This window comes from Neophocaena asiaeorientalis, unplaced genomic scaffold (assembly GCF_003031525.2).
Source record: "Neophocaena asiaeorientalis asiaeorientalis breed wild unplaced genomic scaffold, Neophocaena_asiaeorientalis_V1.1 scaffold5, whole genome shotgun sequence".
In the NCBI taxonomy this organism is placed as follows: domain Eukaryota; kingdom Metazoa; phylum Chordata; class Mammalia; order Artiodactyla; family Phocoenidae; genus Neophocaena; species Neophocaena asiaeorientalis.
In genome coordinates this window covers 15,844,807-15,854,885 of record NW_020174698.1, presented here as the reverse complement: position 1 = coordinate 15,854,885, position 10,079 = coordinate 15,844,807, and the positions used below count along the sequence as shown (strand labels likewise).

Genomic DNA, 10,079 nt, shown 5'->3' with positions numbered 1-10,079 from the left:
CTATCTGGTGGGGAAAACAAATTTTGCTTTAAGTTAAAATACTACAGCAAAAAGGCCCTTAATCCTCAGGCACCTAGAGAAAGGCTCTTTCTCTTTTACTTCTCTCGGCAGCATGTTATCAGGGTCATTGTCTCTAGGAAACTATTTTGTTGTTACCATGTTACTGCTTCATTCACAGGTGCATAGCCAAGTCGGGCTATAGTCATTCCCGCCGATGTGAGCTCCTAGCACTAATGTTGACTCTGACACTCTCTGAGAGCATGCTCTTTCTTGAAGCCAGAAAGAGTTCCAGCAAACATAACCGAAGAGTGATGTCAGAGAGCAGAGCCTTTATGGGTGAGTACAAATATTTTAAATCAGTTTTCAGAGATTTCTGGCACTAAGAATTACAGATCATGGGACTTGGACCCCATGTTCAGCTCCAAGTAGATTTCTTGCTGTAATGTCAACCTTCTCCATTACCCCAACCCATCCAGAGTTTGAGGTGTCTTTACAGTCCGTGTGACAGTGTTGGGAGAAATACAAAGGGCATGGTCCCACATTCACCTCTCTGCTGACAACAATGCAGAGGCGGCATCCGTGTGCCAAGTAGCACAGCCATCCAGGGGCTCCAGGCAGTAACCAGCAACAAGGTCACCAGCAGCCCCAGTAAGAACGAGAGAAGCAACTGCAGTGTGGAACAGGCTCAGAGCAGATGCGAGGTGATGTCCCTTCCCCCAAATACTTTCAAGGGAGGCTAAGAGGAGGATTTGCCCAGCTAAACAGAGAACTCTGTTTTGGGGGTTGTATGGACTGTTGCATGTGAATTTTTCAACCTTTCTGTAAATGAAAGAAAGACAGACAAAGGAGAAGGGTGAATATATCTAATGAAAAAAGCACCCAGGAGTGAAACAGTGATGGTGTCCTAGGGACTTCTGTCATTTGCTCAGTAAGAGGCCTCTTGTTTATATTTTCATGCCTTCCTCTTTTGTGAGTGATCTGTGCTTCCCCAAAACCCTATGAAGAGAAGAAATGGAGCAACGGGAGCCCTGACTCTGGGCTTCAAAAGTCAGCTGCTGCCGCCACCGCTGCTCCTATCAGGTGTAATTTGCCTCTTGGCTGCCCCTCACTGGCACTTTCAGAAGCACTGTGTGTGAGTGTGTGTGAGTGTGTGTGTGTGTACACATTTATGCATGCGTGGGGTGCATGCCGCTTTTACTCATCTTTGGGCTGGGGAGCCTTAGGGAATCAGAGTCCAACACTCACAGTTTACAATGAAAGGATGAAGACTTGCCACTCACCTGTGGCTGCAGGACAGGGACTGGACCAGCCCCCTAATTCTGACACCATGAACTCTTAGGTCTAGCCTTCGGGCTCTGCTTCTGCTTCCTATCTTTGCCTCTCCTGGTCTCCTGGCAAGAACTCTGGATTGATGCAAAACCCAAGCATGGAACTCTTTCAGTTTCCTGCTCTGTGTGGCTTTTCTGACTGAATTCGGAGTCTGGCTTTATAGACCTTGCAATCTGTGTTAGAAGCTCCAGTACTGGCGTCTCTAGAGGAAGGAAGAACACTGGCTACTTCATTTTCCTCCAAAGCCTCCCAACTGCTCACCTCGTAACTGGTGACTTCCCTCTATCCAGCCCACCGCCTCTCAGCCCACCAGCACACAGCTCCCCTGCATCTCCTTGGCCATGACTGGCCCTGACCGGCCCAGCCCAGGAAGAGCCTTCCCACATGTTACTCTCAACCACTTTTATTCTTGTAACATTCTGACCGTTCACATGGTAATATATTTCGTTATAGCTAGTTACCACATATTCGTGTGTGAGGGCACAACGAAAGGTGTAAGGTGCACCAATGAATCCTTCAAGAACCCTAAGATACTGCTGATTTACAAATAGGAAAACTGCTGTGTGGAAGGGTTAAGAGTTTTGCCCAAAGCCATAAAGCTAGTAAGTTGTAGGATCCGAACTTGGACATATCTCTGCTTCATTCCCAGGCCTACATGCTTAACTCCACATCAGGCCACCTTCCCGTGAGGAGTCTCACAGTCTTCACCCTAAAGATGTTCCTCTGGTTCTCAACTTACTTCCCAACAATTTCCAGACAAACCCCTACACTTTGAAGCTTGATCTCACAATTCATGCTAACGCACAACTTGGTTTTTTTCCCTTACCTATATGTCGTTGTCAAAGGGCGATTTTTTAAAGGGTAAAATCATGACTCTTATGTTATTATAAAATGAATACAAGTAAAAGATTTTATTTGACTAATTAACCAAAGATGGAACCAGTAAGATATTACAACTAGTTCAAAGGAGAATTCAAAGTACCATACATATGGAGGCAATCTGAAAAGCTGAGGTGAACTTAACATGCCTGCAAAACTGGTCAAGATCCACCAGGTGACGGTGAATTACATCTGACACCGTTCATTTGCATTTCTGTGGACACCAGTCATTTCCACTATTATTATTTTCTACAACCTAGAGTACAAAATACCTCAAAGACCATGAAAGGTGGAGATAAGCTGGAAGAGCGGGCTACACGAGCCACTCAGAGGTCATTTTTACCCATTTCAAGGTCTTCTGCATTTTCCCTGGAATCCTGAACTAACATTTTATTATATATTTATTATATGACTGTATTATAATGTAACCACTCTCTATACACATGTGCACGCACATGCATGCGTGCACACACACACACACACACAAATGGGTCTAGATTCAAGTTGTAGAGACAAGTTTTCTCTTCAGAATGAATATAATAGAATCACCTGGTTCTCCGGCCCTCTTTCAGTAGTGACTATTAGATAAGCATTCCACAACCAACCATGTATTATTCCCAAAGAATTCCCCAATGTCATAGGATAGTAGCTTTTTCCCCCAAAACAGTGTCATGAACAGATGGTACTAGACAGTCACCTCTTATCTTTAATGCTGTCATGCTCATATGGCAGTAAATCATAGGATAGTCACAAAGACAGGGCATTGTGAAGCCCTAATTAAATATTTTGACTAGGAGCCTGCCTTTGCTTTGATAGAACATCCCAGCATGAAACAAGTAGCTACCAAAAATACTTCCTAAAGAAGGATATGGTTCTATCTCTGAGAAACCACCAACTTCTTCCTTCCCCAGACACCTGTTTCCTGCCTTGAGAATTTAGGCCCTTCTGGTCACTAGTAAAGGACACCTGCCGCATAGGGATCTGCCTGAAAAAAGGAAAAAGTGAAAACCAAGACACCGCCACAGCTTTTCAGGAGTGAGTTGGCAACTGGTGCTCAAGATCTGAGTTGCTTCAGGGCCTAAATCATCTTCTTGCCTCCTAAGGGAAGTAAGTCTTAGACAAGAATTAAAGTGCAACTACCTTATTTGGGAAGTGCGGGAAATACTCGTGGGGGGAGTAAGGAAGAGGATAGAGTAGCAGGCAGGCAATAAAGGATGTGTGATTAAGCACGATCACGGTGGGTGACTAAAGCTTTACGCAAGCCAAGAGGTGACTGAGCTGCGGTAGTACTTATAGAGCAACTCCGGTGAGCCACTGATTGAGGACTGGTCCTAAGAGGTGCTAATTCACTCATACTTCCAGCCTGCTACAGGTTCTGGAAATAAGACCTTTAGGCTGGGAGACAAGGACACTGGCGGCTGGCGTCAGTCAGAGCCGCTGAAGGGCTGGCAGGGAGACAGGGGAGGGGAGGAGTGGGCAGATACTACTAATACCTACTCACCACAGCTGAGGAAGGATGGTCTCTCCAGTGGTCAGCGTTAATGTGCTTCAGCCTCTCTCTCGGTCTCTGCTTTCTTGCTTTTCCTCCTGCTACCATATTTCCTAGTAGCAGAAAGAGAGAGCACGCACCTTGCTGGCGTAGAGCTTATCGCCTTGAGTTGGCTCACAGGCCACTGGTCAGCCTCTGGATCGGCTGTCCTAGGATCAGGTACATGCTCCTGGCTCCTGTTTCTGAGTGCAACAGAGTCAAGTGACATACAGCAGGACCACGTGTGCTACAGACTAGCCTAGGGGCTGGGAGCAGGACGGCTTCCCGCCGCAAGCAGACGTCACGCACATTCTGTTCCGACACAGGTGATGGCAGAGTTATGCCTCTGATGGTTGTGTACGCTTACATCCACCTCACCTGGGGAACCAGCGAGGCTTTGGTCATTAGAATCCCTAACCTGAAGCTGTGGTTTTTCGTATATGTCTCCCCTTAGAATTTAGTGTGTTCCTTTGCTCATCTTAATTTAACATTTACACTGTACTTTACCTCTCACCATTTCTATCTTCTCATTTGACTGTTTTCGTGAACAAAAGCCTGACGTATGTGCAGCAGGATTTCACTGTACCGAGAATTGCTGTCGTTCTTGGTTTCAAGGCACACACTGCATTTGAATCTGGGGACCCTGTGTTCTAACTGAACTCCTGACTCCCATCCTCATGTTCTCTGAGAGCCCCCCTCTCCCACTTACACCTTCTCCTTGCCGTATTTGCTTTATAGCATTCAGCAGTCTCTACAGTTTAATTTATTTTTTAACCATTAATCTCCTGACTTCCCACATACGCTTCATGAGGGCAGGTGCCAGGATGAGGCGATCAAATTAATAGCTGTTGAATGAATTTATTACTAACGCAAGGACCTTAAGGTTTTTTCCTAGGCAAGGGCACGGGGGATCAGTTTGGACTGATCCAGTGGCATCTGTGGCTTGGTCCCTAGTGTGACTAAGACAAATTCTGGGGTGGTGACTGGCCAGAGGCAGCATGGAATCGTCAGGCAGAACTGAAGCTGTGGCCTGGGTGTCATCAGCGTGGCTCAGATCAGCAGAGTCCCTACTTGGAGAAGGAAAGTTTATCAGGAAGCAATAGGCAGGACTAGCAGGGTAGGGACATGTGAGACGGATAGTGAGCCACAGGGAAACATCTGGCAACCATCAGGGCGAAGGGCACAGGATAGCGCATTAGAGGGCAAGACCTTCATCCTGGATGCACTGAGGAGGCCTTGCCGTGGGCCAGCCCTGGATGATGAAAATTCCAAGTTAGGGAAGGAATTCACAGCAGCCACATTGCTGACGGCAGCCACCCCACCGCAGCCCACACTCGGCATGCCACAGCTCTCGCAAGGCCAAAATAAACAGTGCAGAAAATGATTCTCCAGGAGATCTTGACTATAATGTCCTTCGGGAGATACTTATAGAGGTCTGCACTCATTGTCAGTGCCAAGAACCAGCACTTACACTTATCATCTCTATTCCGGTCTTCCTTTCATTTCTGATTTTGGAAATTTACATTGGGCATGAATTGTTTTTTTAAATTTTAAGTAGAAAAACGTAAGTATAACATCAATATTTCCCATCCTGGCCACCCTGTACCTAAACAGCAAATCCAACAACGTGTCAGAGGAGAATATTAAATGGCACTCAACCTTTATGTCATTCATGGAAGATATCCTTTGAAAAAACTGGATAAATGAGAACAACTTGCTGTAGAAAATGTGCCTATAAAGGCTTGAGACTGCTGTTAATAGGCTAAGTAGCTTTCAGATTGAAGGCAGTGTAGGCAGAGGCTGATTATATCCAAGTGTGAGAACAGTACACCACTTTCAGAAAGGCAGCACGGTTAATTAATGATTAGTCTTCGAGCTCATAGAAACGACACACTCACTGACATGGTCCTATGTCAGTGAATGTATGGAGAAGAAATAGATTTCTGTGGTATATTAAGAAAAAGGTTTTATTTGAAGCTTCAATGTAAACGGAATTTCTAAATTGTAAGAGGGCATACTTTTGCAAGAGGAGAAAAATCCAGATGTTCAAAGCCCTGGATCAGGATGTGAAGAATGTGTCACACTGACACATTCACTGAATAAAAGAAAGTCTCTAGGGCAGATTATTTAAAGAAGAGTGACAGCAAAGAATTCCTAAAACTATCAAGAATTCTGTCTCTCTCTTTTTAATGAGTGCACACCTATAAATTCCTTTGTTAGTTTTCAATGCACATTATTCTTTTTATTCAAACCCATAATAATAACAGTCTGAAATAATGCTCTTTAAGTTAAGTATAGAGCTTCAAAACAAGGGGCTGCTATTCAACCTCCTAAAGCCCTCTGACCACAGCTCTCGGCCTGAACATTCTCCTAGTCAATCAATATTAGCTTATCTGCACTGTATCACCCTCATTGGGAAATTCGTTCATTCATTTAACGAGGTATTGACAGCCTACTCTGTGCTCCGCATCACTCTTACAGGACGTCAAGAACACAACTGACAAAAAACCCTGGGGGCATGGTGGGAAGGAGGCAGATCACACACAATACTTGGGGATAGGTAACGTGCTATGCAAGGCGGTGATGCGTGCTCTGGAAAATTGGCGGCGGTAATGCGTGCTCTGGAAAATCGGCTTCCAGGAGCTGACTGTGGCATCTCTTCTCCAGCTCCATGTTCATCAGCATCAGTTCAGTGACATCACGTTGGTAACCTGAAACGGCAAAGTATTCGCACCGTGGAAATGTGCAGATCTTACGAAGTGCAGCTTCTTTTTCTCAGACGGGCAGCTGATAAACGTTTACCAGCATACCACTGATGTGATTTTAGATCAAACATTGACATTTGAGCAAAGACATGAATGTGGTGACGGAGTCAGCCTTCAGCCATATGTCATCTAGGAGAAGAGCATTTGAGGCCATGGAAGAGCCACTGCAAAGGCCCGAAGTAAGGAGCAGGCTGGGGGTGTCCTAGGAAGAGCAAGGAGTCCAGTGGACAGAGCAGAGAAAGTGAGAGACAAGGAGAGTGGGATGCTCCGGGCCGGGTAGTTTTAGAGCAGATTGTGGAGGATGATGTAGGCCACTGGGGGGACTCTGGCTTTTACTCTGAGTGTGATGGAATGCTATTAGAGGTTTTAGAAGAGAGGAATGTGGGATCTAATGTGCCTTTTTTTTTTTTCATTTATTTTATTTATTTAGTTTTGGCTGCGTTGGGTCTTCGTTGCAGCCTGCGGGCTTAGTTGCTCCGCGGCACGTGGGATCTTCTTGGACCAGGGCTCGAGCCCGTGTCCCCTGCATTGGCAGGTGGATTCTCAACCACTGCGCCACCAGGGAAGTCCCTAATGTACTTTTAAAAGGACCACTTTGGTATGTTGAGAATAGATTCAGTTGTGGGGAGCTGATGGGAAGTGAAAAGGTACAAGCAAGGCAAAACTATTCTAAATATTGTAGTCTATTTACCTAGGTGAAATGTGATGGCTCAGAGTAACAGTAACAGATGTAGTGAGAAATGGCTGGATTCTAGATATATTTTGAAAGCACCTACAGGAGGTGCCAATTGATTGAACATGCAGTGTCAGAGAAAGGAGTAAAGGCTGACACTAAGACTTTTGGTTTGAACAAATGGAAGGATGGATTTGACATCACTTGAGAAGTAGAAGACTCTGGGTGGAGCAGATGCAGGGGAAGGGAAGGGTGGGACAGTCAGAAGGTCAGTTCTGGACAAACTGAACTTCAGGTATCCATTATGTGGAGTAGGAGATAGATGTATGAGTCTGAATTTTAGGAGACTGTTCTGGCCTGGAGATATAGATTTGGAAGGCATAGATGGCATTTAAAGGCTTAGAACAAGATAGTAATGCCGAGGAGTGAGTATAGACGGTGAAGAGACAAAGAACAAGGATTCAGCGTTAAGATACTCCAGGGTTGCAAGGTCAGGGGAAAGAGGAGGACCAACAAAAAAGAGGAATGAGCAGCCAGAGACAAAGGAGAAAAGCCAAGGGTGTGGCGCCCTAGAAGCCAAGTGAAGAAATTGTTTTAGGCAGCAGGAAGTGATCAGCTGTGTCTAATGCTGCTGATAGCTCTGGTAAAATGAGAACTGAGAATTGATCACTCTATTTAGTGAAATGGAGGTCACTGGTGACCTTGACCAGCGTGGGTTCAGTGGAGGTCCGTGAAGCGAAGCCTCGTTGGAGTGGGTTTAGGAGAGAACTGGAGGAGGGAAATTTGAGACAGTGAGTATAAGAGACTCTTTGAAGGACGTCCTCTGCAAAGTAGAGCAGAGAAATGGGGCGGAAGCCGACAGGGGAATTGAGGTTAAGAGTAGGGCTTTGTTTGGTTTGGTTTAAAGATGAGAGAAATAACGGCAAGTTTGTATGGTGATGGGAATGAGCCAGTAGAGAAACTTCAGTGGAGGGAACTTTAGTCCCTCAACCCTTCTCTTCCTCCCCGCCTGGTTTCATTTCCCTCCTTGCTTCATTTCCCTTGTTAGCCAGCCTGGTCCCATGACTCGCTATTTCTGTTATGCTTTTACTAACCCCCTACAATGCATCCCTTTTGTTACTCCTTCCTTCCCAAGCCCACCATTTTCTTTCTTCTCCAGAGCTCTTGGGTTGCCAGTTGGCTTTACTACAATAGTTTCATGCTACCTAACCTCACTTGAACCTGCAGAGCTGTCCAAGTATTCTTTTCTTCTTATATTCTTTCATGGTTTACTTCCTAGCAAATGACCAACAGTGTTTATTCCAATATTTTAAAAACTCGTATTCAGCATTTATTCAACCTACATTTATTGAGCAAGAAAATGTTCCAGACACTGGAGCCTGACACCCAACCCCCCACTGCTCCCTGGCCTATTAGCAGATGACCTTTATTCCACTTTCCCGAAATGATTGATGCGAAGTTCTTCAATCTTCTCCCTCACATTCCCAACTTTAAAAGACATCCTTCCCATCATTATTTATAGAAAATAAAGTTTCCCTGCTTATCTCAAAGATTAACTCTTTCATTTTGGCCTTGATTCTGTTACCTCTTATATTTAATCACTTGTTCTATCAATTAATCTCCCTGCATCTTTTACATCGTCTCCTCCCTTCTTCCCAGAGGGAACAGCTGTACTGACCTTTGAACTAATCATTCTTTTGCTTTTCTTTATGATTTTTTCACATATATACACACACATACATATATAGGTAGATATATATGTGTGTGTGTGTATTTAATACAGTGTTCACTTTTGACAAACCTGGTTTTGGGTTTTGGACTTTAAAACGCGAGCCTAGCTGTGTATGGAGAAGACGGTTTGCCGCTTCTTGGAGATCAGCTGAACAGACTCTCTGGGTTATAGTCTGGCTTCAGCTTCCTCTGTGGGGCTGTCAGTACAGAAGGTCATGAGTGAGTCCTGGAAACATGGAGTTGGGGCCCGTGGCAGGAAAATGGGTAGGGGTGGAGGCTCTGCATTTGCTTTCTCAGCTCCTATATTAGAAGAAAACACAGAAAATTAATGAATTAAATTTCCCATTCAAGAAGTTAGCATCAAAATATACCCCGAGAAAACAGGAGGAAAGAACTAACAAAGGTATGAGCAAAAACTAAGAAAACAGAAAACAAAGATACAATAAAGATTATCAATACAACCAAAGCTGTTTCTTTAAAAGGACTAATAATGTAGACAAATCCCTGGCAATATTTATTAAGAAAAAAGAGAGAAAGTAGAAATAGAGTTTGCAGTGAAAAGGATATAGCAGATAAAAAAACTGAAAATATTTACAATGAAAAACTTAATGCTGAGGCTTCCCTGGTGGCGCAGTGGTTGAGAGTCCGCCTGCCGATGCAGGGGACACGGGTTCGTGCCCCGGTCTGGGAAGATCCCACATGCCGTGGAGCGGCTGGATCCGTGAGCTATGGCCTCTGAGCCTGTGCGCCCGGAGCCTGTGCTCTGCAATGGGAGAGGCCACAACAGCGAGAGGCCCGCGTACCGCAAAAAAAAAAAAAAAGAAGAAGACAGAGATAACAAATGGCGAGGATGTGGAGAAAAGGGAACACTTGTGCACTGTTGGTGGGAACGTAAATTGGTGCACCCACTGGGGAAAAGAGTATGGAGGTTCCCCCAAAATTTAAAAATAAAACTACCATATGATCCAGCAATTCCACTTCTGGGTATATATCTAAAGCAAATTAAAACAGGATCTTGAAGAGATATCTACACTCACATGTTAATTGCAGCATTATTCATAATAGCCAATGTTCAGAAACAACCTAGATGCCTATCAACAGATGAATGTATAAAAGATGTGGTTTAAATTTACAATGGAATATTATTCAGCCACGAGAAGGAAGGAAATCCTGT

General features: G+C 44.6%; 1 long non-coding RNA gene across 1 annotated transcript; it reads right to left on the bottom strand.

Annotated features, from left to right (window-relative positions):
• Nucleotides 1-2,226: 2,226 nt before the first annotated feature.
• Nucleotides 2,227-9,560, bottom strand: LOC112409177 (uncharacterized). The gene is made up of 3 exons (XR_003005112.1): nt 9,501-9,560; nt 8,976-9,205; nt 2,227-6,447 (listed from the first exon to the last, which is right to left on the bottom strand). It is a non-coding gene; the product is annotated as an uncharacterized LOC112409177 (long non-coding RNA).
• Nucleotides 9,561-10,079: the final 519 nt, after the last annotated feature.